This window comes from Akebia trifoliata, chromosome 11 (assembly GCF_017979445.1).
Source record: "Akebia trifoliata isolate Shusen 1 chromosome 11, ASM1797944v1, whole genome shotgun sequence".
Lineage (NCBI taxonomy): Eukaryota > Viridiplantae > Streptophyta > Magnoliopsida > Ranunculales > Lardizabalaceae > Akebia > Akebia trifoliata.
In genome coordinates, this window is record NC_141385.1 from 192,085 (window position 1) to 203,563 (window position 11,479).

General features: G+C 32.5%; 1 long non-coding RNA gene across 1 annotated transcript; it reads left to right on the forward strand.

Annotated features, from left to right (window-relative positions):
• The first annotated feature begins 2,797 nt into the window (after positions 1-2,797).
• Positions 2,798-10,194, forward strand: LOC147390074 (uncharacterized). Its single transcript, XR_015182635.1, has 3 exons — positions 2,798-3,035; positions 9,613-9,723; positions 10,006-10,194. It is a non-coding gene; the product is annotated as an uncharacterized LOC147390074 (long non-coding RNA).
• Positions 10,195-11,479: the final 1,285 nt, after the last annotated feature.

The window sequence follows — 11,479 nt, forward strand, 5'->3', positions numbered from 1 at the left end:
AAGAGTGGTTGAAATTAAGGAGGGGAATTGGATCAATCATTCTATTGAAATTTATGAGGGGAATTGGAACAATTATTCTATTGGAATTTATATTAGGAACTTGATAATTTGATTTTTCTCATTTCTTGGAGTGAGAGCAATAAGTATTGAGAGAATGGAATTTTAAGACAATCATCTAAAGACATTGAGATATAAAACCCCAACTATTACAGAGAAGTCAAGATTATCCAAAGTAAAAAACAATTGGGGTTAGATGATCATGGTTTCAAAACTCGTCCGAGGCCGAGACATATCACTTGAGTCATCTCGATTCAAGTATGGATGAGATGGGCGGACAAGTCAATGTATCGGACTAGATTAAAAACCCCGTGTTCATTTTTCTCGTTATTGAACAAGATGTTTCAAACGTATTGGAAAATTCGTTCGAGATGACTTGGTACTTGGCATGAACAAGACGAGACATGAAACTGAGTTTTAAAACTGTGTACATGACATAAGCAAATATATAATTTCTACTTCCATTTAGGGTGGTGAGCTTCAATAGAATTCATAATTTCACAAATATGCCACATACTGAAAATAGTCAAAAAAGGAGGAACATGATTGAATATCACATGTGTAGACACCCCAATTTGCATGAACCCGTTGGAAAAATTCAAATTTCCTCGAATTGATTCCGATTTAGACTTAAGCCACTCAACGGGCCCGCATTGCCACTTGACATCATTATTCCTGCATACATGCATACGTACATTATCTCATATTATTTTTGCATACCCATACCTTGTCCCTAATCCAAGCCAATTCTACTCACTTCCATGATCCGATTCAAAATCAAGTACATTCTAAGTCCAAACCCGAGTCTATATCCTAAACCCAAAACCAAATCCATTCTAAGCCCAAACCCAAGTCTATATCATAAACCCAAAACTAAGTCCACTCTAAATCCAAACCCAAGTCCATATCCTAAACCAAAAATCAAGTCCATTCTAAGCCCAACACCAAGCCCATTCTCTCACACCTCCCAAAAGATAACACATGTTGATCTCTCATAAGCCCTCAATACCCAATGCTTTATCTAATTGGAGAGTCAACTCTCCTTTGTGAAAATCCAAGAATGCCCTTCTCAAAAGGTGTGGTCAAATGAAAAAGATACTTTAGTATTTGGTAATAATCCATAAAGTTGAGAGAACTTCCAATCATACCCTCAAAAGGTGAGAATCTTCAAGTACATATATGGAGTTCTCCTATTAGTTCATTTCAAAAATATACTTCCACCATTGCTTTATGAGTTATTTACAAATGAACTAAGGTCTACTTTTCACCTATCACTTCACCTTTACATATGTTATTCTCCTACTTACCCTCCCAAAAGTACTTTTGTTTTCTCATTGATCAATTTCAAAAATATACTTCCACCCCTTGCTTTATAAGTTATTTACAAATGAACAAATGTCTACTTTTCACCTACCACTCCACCTTTACACATGTCACTCCCTTATTCATCATCTCAAAAATACTTTTTGTTCTTTCACCTCTATTTACCAAAAAATCAAATATCAAAGAATATTTTTAGGGTTTCTTCACAAATGTCAACCTTGCCATCAAACAAATGAAAAATCCAAAAAGAAATAACATAAATCTTATGTCCATTCTCATTATTTTTAGGGTTGGACCACTTTATCCCAAAAAGTTCTTGAAAAACTCTATAGATACCTTCATTTTCTATGAACAATTCATGCTCTCAAGCCCCCATCTCTCAACTTAAAACTCTACCAAAATCTCTACTCATCTTTCAACCCTCAACTACATCTTTCAACTCTCAAGTTCACCTCTTAAACTCAACTTCATTCAAGACTTCTAAAAGGGCAAGGTGAGTATATTAATTGTTTGTTCATTTGCTAGCTTGCATCTTCTTCTTCTATCCCTTTTTTTTATAGTAGCTTTTAGGATGTAATGGAGAACCCTCCTTCATCTCGAGTAAATTGAACCTCAACCTTTGGCATGGAATGCTTGAGGTAGTTTGATCGAAATGATGGAGGTTGAAGCCCTTCTTTACCCACTTTTATCTTATACATTATAATGTACATCATTCACACACACTACACATGCTTGGCAATGATGAAGAATTGTGTAGCTCTCTTAATGGGGCTAAAACACTAAGTTTCTATCTAAGCATGCATGCATTAAAGTTGTGGATCTAAGGGGATTCCATCTATGAAATTTCTTTAAAATCCTAAACCAACCTTTCAACTCATGCAAAAGTGTGTAATTGTTTAATAAAATAAGTTAGATTGTATTATTGGAAGATATCTATTATAAAATAATGTTTTATTTATAATAAATATTTAAATATAAAGAAAGAAAATTAACTATTTTAATCAGTGTATACAAAATCCCTTTTGACCCGGTTGAGTTTTACTAACTCCTACAAGATTTTTAAAATATCTTCTGAATCATCTCGTTTATGTTGTGAGATGGTGTGAAGACTGAGACACGATTGGGTGAATTAGAGTATTTGTCGACAATAATGGATCAAATGATGTAAATGTCCTTACTTTCTCATAATAATACAGAAGCAATATGTAGGAAAGGAGCCATTACCAAATTGCCTAACGGTTATGTAGACTGTCTTTCATATGAGACGAAATTTACTAATCCAATCATTATTTTAAGTAGGGATGCAATTTAGTTCGGTTCAAATCGAGAATCGAATCAAACCGTGAATTTTAGGTTTGTTTGGTTCGATTTAAATTGAATAACGGGTCAGTTTCGGGTTAAATAATAAAAAACCGATGGGTTCGATTCGGTTCTCTTTCCTTCCTTCCCTCCTCTACTCTCTCGCTCTCTCTCGTCTCTTTCAAGACTGAGGTGCGGCAGCGGGCTGCCTCTCATCTCCGGTGGCCGGCGGGCGGGTCATCCCCCCCTATCTCTCTCTTTTGCAAGGCTGAGGTGCGGCTGCCTCTCAACTCTGGCGGGTCATCTCTCTCTCTCTCTCTAGTTCGCTTTAATGGCGGACTTCCCTCCAAACTCAGGTAAATGGATCTTACAAAGGATCCATTGAACTGTATTTTATGTAAGTTTTAGTTTTCAAAACGTTCCTCCAAAAAGCAAGAAATATAAACTAAGAACAAGTCTGGACCACGAGAAAATCTAGAAGCAATTTCCATTTTGTTGTGGTTTTGAATGATAAGATATGTGCAAGCAAATAAGACCACTTCAATTATTTTGATACACCCCAAATGATTGAATTTATGTCCAAATTGATATTCAAACAAATTTGGTCAGGGAAATAAAAGCCAATAATTTTTTAAATGTGAAAAACCCTAAGATATGGGAATGGTGTTAAATAGAAAGTATAGAGACGAATGCATACTTTGTTGTGTGTTGGGGATGAGGAGGGGAATCTGTTGGATGTTTTGCACGAAACCTCCATGTATTTCAATTTATGTAATTAAATAATAAAATGAGTTTTGATTTTTGAGAAAACCTCCTATTGGTTGGTCCTACACATGCACCTATTTTGATGTGGGCGTGATACATTGCCTAAGATTTCAGGGGTGGTAAATTTGAAAACTAGAAAGCATTCTCATCAGAAGTTTCCAATATTGGGTAGCCATCCCACTCTTGGTACACGTTGGTTTTATGGCATTGGTTTGATAGTAGATAGAAAGCAAGGTAGTGCTATCTAATGTTCCGTTATAACATTTGAAATAATTGGATTTGGAAAGACAACCAAAGCATCGCAGGATCATTATTCTTGATTCAAACCGGATATGTGCAATTTCAGATTCCACATTATTTAATTGCACATTGATTTGATTGTGAATTCATGCTCTAAATCTGGGTTTTTTTTCCAAACAAAATCAAGAAGTCTAATAGGAAAAAAATTATTTTTTCAAACAAAAATCATAGATAAAAGCTACTGATGAAACAAAGTTTTAGCTGAAGAATCTGACATTATTAAGTTGAAGTCATGAATTAAAGGATAACATACCTTGGTGTGTGATGCATATAGATAAAACTAAAATACCGAAATAACATTGCCACGACCATGAACAGAAGTCTGGCAATGTAATCCAAAGACAGATGTCTACAAGCACACACACATGACAAAATAAAAGAAAATAAATAAATAAATAAATGAAATAAAATAAAATGATATGGGGGATGGGGAAGAACTGACAGTTTGATGATGGAACCTCTAGGATTAGTATAATAAATGTAGATGGATTTGATTCAGTACAGATAGATATCCTCAATTAGAACTGCAACGATACAAAGAGCAATAAAACTCGAGGGTTTCTTCCCTAGCGTTAGAGCTCTAACCGATGTTAGAAAGAAATAGAGTAAGTTAAAGTAAACCTTGAAATATTTCATTTTTCTTTAATACATTTTGATTTTGTTTAGTTTAGACATGTTTGAGCCATAAAGAAATTTGGGGATTGATTTATTTATTTATTTGGGGGATTTCTACTAGTCATGAAAGTATCTGCATCAAAATAATCCCATTTAGAATAGCAATCCGTGTTCCATGATTCCATAACCTGCATTAGTAACCTTTGGTTTTTATTTTCCCAATTTTAGTTCATGTTTTATTTTTTAAGAATTATTTTACTTGATTTTTTAAAATTGTTAAGATTGATTAATTTATTTTATGGGGTTATTTTTTTCAATATTAGGTTCCTATTTTATTATTTATGAGCTATTTTATTTAATTTTTGTAATTATTAAGATGATTAAATATATATTTTTGTTCATATTTTATTATTTATGAACTATTTTATTGAATTTTTGAAGTTATTAAGGTTGTTAAAGAATTTTTGAACTTTTTGAGATTTAAAACCATGAGATCTCCTCGATCTACTTTGTTGTAAACCATTTTACTTAGTACGTTTCATAGGAACTTAATATTCAATAAAATAACGAAGTTCATTTAACAACCATGAGATCTCCTCGATCTACTTTAAATAACAAAGTTCATTCTAAATAACCATGAGATCTCCTCGATCTACTTTAAATAAAAAAGTTCATTCTAAAGATTTAAATATGAGATTGTTAAAGAATTTTTGAAGTTATTAAGGTTGTTAAAGAATTTTTGAACTTTTTGAGATTTAGAACAATGAGATCTCCTCGATCTACTTTGTTGTAAACCATTTTACTTGGTACGTTTCATAGGAACTTAATATTCAATAAAATAACAAAGTTCATTTAACAACCTTAATAACTTAAAAAATTCAATAAAATAGTTCATAAATAATAAAATATAAACAAAAAAATATATTTAATCATCTTAATAATTACAAAAATTAAATAAAATAGTTCATAAATAATAAAATATGAACTTAATATTGAAAAAATAATAAAACATGAACTAAAATTGGGAAAATAAAACCAAAGGTTACTAATGCAGGTTATGGAATCATGGAACACGGAACACGGATTGCTATTCTAAATGGGATTATTTTGATGCAAATACTTTCATGACTAGTAGAAATCCCCCAAATAAATAAATTCCCAAATTTCTTTATGGCTCAAACATGTCTAAACTAAACAAAAACAGTCTTATAAGACAAATCAAAATGTATTAAAGAAAAAGGAAATATTTCAAGGTTTACTTTAACTTACTCTATTTCTTTCTAACATCGGTTGGAGTTCTAATGCTAGGAAAGAAACCCCTGAGCTTTATTGCTCTTTGTATCGTTGCAGTACTAATTGAGGATATCTATCTGTACCTAGTCAAATCCATCTACATTCATTATACTAATCCTAGAGGTTCCATCATCAAACTGTTAGTTCTTCCCCATCCCCCCCATATCATTTTATTTTATTTATTTATTATTTTTCTTTTATTTTGTCATGTGTGTGTGCTTGTAGACCTCCATCTTTGGATTACATTGCCGGAATTCTGTTCATGATTGTGGCAATGTTATTTCGGTGTTTTAGTTTTATCTATATGCATCAGACACCAAGGTATGTTATCTTTTAATTCATAACTTCAACTTAATAATGTCATATTCTTCAGCTAAAACTTTGTTTCATCAGTAGGTTTTATCTATGATTTTTGTTTGAAAAAATAATTTTTTTCCTATTAGACTTCTTGATTCTGTTTAGAAAAAAAACCCAGATTTAGAGCATGAATTCACAATCAAATCAATGTGCAATTAAATAATGTGGAATCTGAAATTGCACATATCCGGTTTGAATCAAGAATAATGATCTTGCGATGCTTTGGCTGTCTTTTCAAATCCAATTATTTCAACTGGTATAACGGAACATTGGATAGCACTACCTTGCTTTCTATTTACTGTCAAACTAACGCCATAAAACCAACGTGTACCAAGAGGGGGATGGCTACCCAATATTGGAAACTTCTGATGAGAATGCTTTCTAGTTTTCATACTGTAGATACTATTTTTGTAAAAATTATGGAAATACCAAAACAAATATATTACCCTATAAAAAATTTAAAAGTTGTTAGCTAGTAATTAAGGCAAAATACTCAACCTCTTTGGGGAAACACTATTAGTAAAATAGGCCCTACCACAATTGACTCATGAACACCAAAAAATCAAAAAACTAGTTTGATAGTTGATCTAAAGATTTAAATGAGTATTTTTCAAGGGTGATTTCTTAACATTAGATTTTTTTTTTACTTTGTTAGAACTTAGATCCAGTAGTTAGGAATGGTTTAGATGGGATATGATCAGTTTTTTAGTTACCCTAAACCTTTTAAGGAATTGCTTGAAGATGTCAAAAAAAACATTTATATCCAGGTTGCTCAAAGAATTAGAAGGTATCAACATTGGTCAAATTGTAGATTTTGAAGGCGGGGAAATGAGTGGTCTACAAAAGTTTTTTAAAATTATTGAAATTTTTATGAGTCGAGCTCCCCAAAGACAATAAGATGCCCATATGTATCTAGCGAAGAACACCTTGGAGTCATTGGATCTGGAGTATGAGAAAATTCATGCATGTTCTAATGATTACGTACTCTACAAAAATGAGTATATTGAAGAAAATGTATGTTCTACCTATGAAACGTACCAAGTAAGATGGTTTACAACAAAGTAGATTGAGGAGATCTCATGGTTTTAAATCTCGTTTGAGACCGAGATGACTCGTCTGATTCTCTAATATTTTCAGTAATTTACACACACACTTAAATGGTTTGTTGAATATTTTACATATTCCACTGTTTTTAACATGATGAAATACCCCTTCGATCGTGTTGCCCCCCTCCCCATAAATAATTGTAGGAGTTGGGGTGTAATAAGTAAAAGTTAGGTGCCAATAACAGTTATCTTAAAAAATGACAATGGTAAATAACCATTGCTTGTGGTGAATATGATAAAGTAAAATTGGTTTCGGTTCCGGGTAAATGGGTACTCATTTCCAATGACAAACCCCATCTTATTGAATCTCATTTCATTTCATTTTCATTTATTTGGATTTTGCTTTTCACTTTTGTATTTAGGTTTATGTCATTTTTTCTTGTAGTGAAGACTGTTAGAGAGTGAACAAGGAGAGTAACGAAGACTGTAGAGAATAAAGAATAGAGCGTAGAAAGTGAACAACAGAGCATTTTTTACTGTAATGAAGACAGTAGAGAGTGAGCAACAAGGCATTTTCTAATTCTCTGCAATCTTCGTTACTCTCCTTGCTAACAGTCTTCACTACAATAAAAAATGACCTAAACCTAAATACAAAAGTGAACATCAAAATCCAAATAAATGAAAATGAAATGAAATGAGATTCAATAAAATGGGGTTTGTCATTGAAAATGAGTACCCATTTACCCGGAACCGAAACCGATTTTACTTTATCTCATTCACCACAAGCAATGGTCATTTACCCTTGTCATTTTTTAAGACAACTGCTATTGGCACCTAACTTTTACTTATTACACCCCAACTCCTACAATTATTTAGGGGGGGGGGGGGGCAACACGATCGAAGGGGGCCTTAGATTTTTTTTTCCTTGTTATATGCTTTGTATCTTTATTAAAATTTTAAATAATTTCTATTTTTCTTTTAATGTTGTGGTCTATTGTGGTGCTTTCGAGGACTATAGGTTGATCAGAAGGTTTTTTTTTTTTTTTTTCTTTAACATTTGCCTCAGTAGGTATTGCAGTATGATCTCTCTGTTTGGGGTTCGTATTTATTTGTAGTAGTTGAGTATATTGGTATGCAATTGCACATGTACATTAGGCAAGCAATGATTCTTTCAAGAAATCATTGTCAACATTTTTTCTTATTGTATCTGATCGCTTTACCACATTTGCATCATTTTCTAAGTATTGAATATGTTCTTGGTAGTTAATTGAATTCGATCGTGATGCTGCCATTTGTTTTAAAATCCTTCTTCAGTGTGGTAAACTTCTCATACCTTGGTTTTCATCCTCATGGTTTTATCTCCTTCAAATCTCAAGAGCAAGATAAATTTCTGGGAAGTAATAGAAACTGCGAATTTTTTATGTTCATTTTCTCAGTAAAACCTATCATCTAGGCTATAGTTTTTTATAATGTTTCCAATCTTAACATTCCATCCCCTTCAACCTTCAAACCTCAAGAGCAAGTTGAGGTATTTGGGGAGTAAAAGATGGAGTTCTGGATAGAAAAATCAAGGGTTTTCTTAAAAAGTTGAAGAAAAATTTGAAAACAAGGTTGAATAGATTAAAATAATTTACCTACGAGATTAAAGAGCTTGAAGATGACTGCTTTTCAGTAGAAGATTATTAGGGAGTTTTTGCTAGAGGCTGAAGATGAAGACTTAAATTTCAATTGAAAAGAGACAAAGGTCAAGGTACATGTCATCAATTTGAAAACATAGGGGTTACCTCAAATTTTCACCAAGAATAAGGACACATGACATTGTGAATTAAATCTTTTTTTTTTTTGTTGCTTTTTAAGATTTATAGCTATGAATATGAATATTGACAATTTGAATTAATTTTTAATGTGATTATGATTAATGTTCTACACCATTCATTTAGGTGTTATATAGATGTTACCGTGTATGTGATTTATGGTATTTTGTTGTTTGGGGTGACATTTAAATAATTAAATATATGCATAGTGGAATATAAAATTAAATCAGTTTTTTTTAAATTTTTTATTCTTTTTAGCTTTTGAGTACATGATTCATATTAGTGTTCTTCGTATTTTTTCTTTGGCATGTGTGTATTTTTTGATAAGTTTTTGTTTGGGTGACTTGGAATGCTTGTGTTAGATGTGGGGAGATATTCCCCTTATTTTCCTAATTTTCTGTTATTATATTATTCTCTCTCTCTCTCTCTCTCTCTCACACACACACACACACCACACACACACACACACACACATTGAGTATCTTTGAATTATTTCTTTTGGTGGGGTTTCAATATTATTTTGGGGGGATATAAGATGGGATTACTAAACGATGCATAGAGTAGAATTTTACATTCACCTCTGCTGTGGTTGTGGTATTTGTGCAAGGTAGAATTTTTTTGGTACCCATCAATTTTGTTTTATAGATTACTTTGTTTCTTTACAGTATAAGTGTTTGATTTGAGGTTGGCTTTATTCCTTCCCTTTTCCGTTTTTTTTACTCCCAGTTTTCCTTGTTACTAAGGCTTTTGATGCTGCTAGCCATGCACATACATGACTTGGACTGCAAATATGGCTGTTATATTTGGTATTGGCATGGGTGATGTGCAAGGAAGATAATGCTGCAACTCTGGTGGTAAGTGATCTTGAATAAAAATGGAATGAATTTAAAACATATATGTATAAAAGAATGTAAAGAATTGAATATTTTTTATTCATATTAGAGCAATGAATATCGTCAAATGGAATAAAATTATATTGTAATTACAGTTTATTTTCTATATGATTTACCTAGGTGTTTTTTGTAGATGTTTTTGTATGTTTGCGATTTCTTTTTATTTGGGTTACATGGATTTTGTTTATTGGATGTGGGGAAATCTTGCTCTTCTCGTTTTCTTCTTCTTCCTTTTCTTTTCAGCTCTATTTCTTTGAGAGACGTTGATAAGATACGGTTCGGTTTATTAAACAATGCAAAGAGCAGGGCTGCATTCATTCATACTTTGGTCCTTATATATTTGTGCAATGTTGAGTATTTGGATTATAGAATTCTTTATAATACAGAATGAGATGGTATTGAATCTTTTATATGTTTTTTTGTTGTTTTCCCTGTTAGCAATGCTTTAAGTGTTGCTAACCATGCATACAAAACTTGGGTTGTTGTATTGGGTACTGGCATCCAAGCTATGGGCTTAAGGCCATAACTCAGTTGGTTTGACACATTGCAAAGCAATTTTGAGGCCGTGGATTCAAGTCCAGCGTACCTATCAAATAATATTCAGTGGTAAGTGATCTTTCATTATTTGCCCGTCCAATCCAGCTGTGCTTGGATTATTGATTTCGTTTGCTAACAATTTTCTGATGGATGATGTCTTTAGTTCCTTTTTCCAGATCTGTTTTTTTTTTTTTTTGGTCCTTGGAGTTCTCCTCTATGGCCGATTCCAATCTTATCTTGTTGTATTGATTATGAAAAATAAAAGAAGAATACAGAATTACTGTCGTCCAACCCAATAAAAAATCATTATTAGAAGAACTGAAATATTTAATTATCTTGAACATCTACGAGAATAAATTTTGAATATTTTCTTTCTCCAAATTTTGGTGACATCTATTAAAGTTGGTAGCTGTTGAACTTTCAATATTTTACGAACTTTATGAGGTAGGGTTTCCTTAAAATTCAATTCTAGCTCTTATGGATATTTTCACCTTGGTATCTATGATTACTGGTGCTTGTTCTGATCTATATCGCTTAGTCCTTTAGCTGTCTGCTAAGTGGATGTCCCCATACCCCAAAAATCAATCTTGGACCAATAGAAAGACTTTGTTCTAGGATGACTACTATTTGCTATTATATTAATTGGCTTCTTGAAAAGTTTTACCCGACTAAGTATTTAAGTTAGTCCTTGAAAAGCCATTTATTTTATTTTTATAATTTAATCATCTTCCTCTGGTGAGTTATCTCACTATGATGGTTGTTTTTATCTTGCTTTCATGCTAGAATTCTACTAGACCACCAACTTTTCCTGCTGATGTCAGTAGCAAATATAGTGAACACAGTCTGAATATGAAGGAAAATGCTTCTTTACATCTGCAAAATTAAGGATGAGGTAAAAAGATTAAAATCCATTTTCTGGGTAGGAAAGATATAATAAAATAGGTTATATATGGTTGTTGAGAAAGAAAATTATATGTAGAGCTGGGTAGTATCCATTTCTTTCCTTTTTTTGTTTGTATATCGTCTTCTGTAAACGTGAGGTCATTGATGGTAAATATTTGCTTGACTGCTTCTTGGAGCCCTTCTGGCATTAACAGTCGATGGGACTTGTGCTTCTTGTAAGAAATTGAAGGAAATCTCCTTCTGCTTGGAGGAAGTTCTCATCAACTCCAAGATTGAT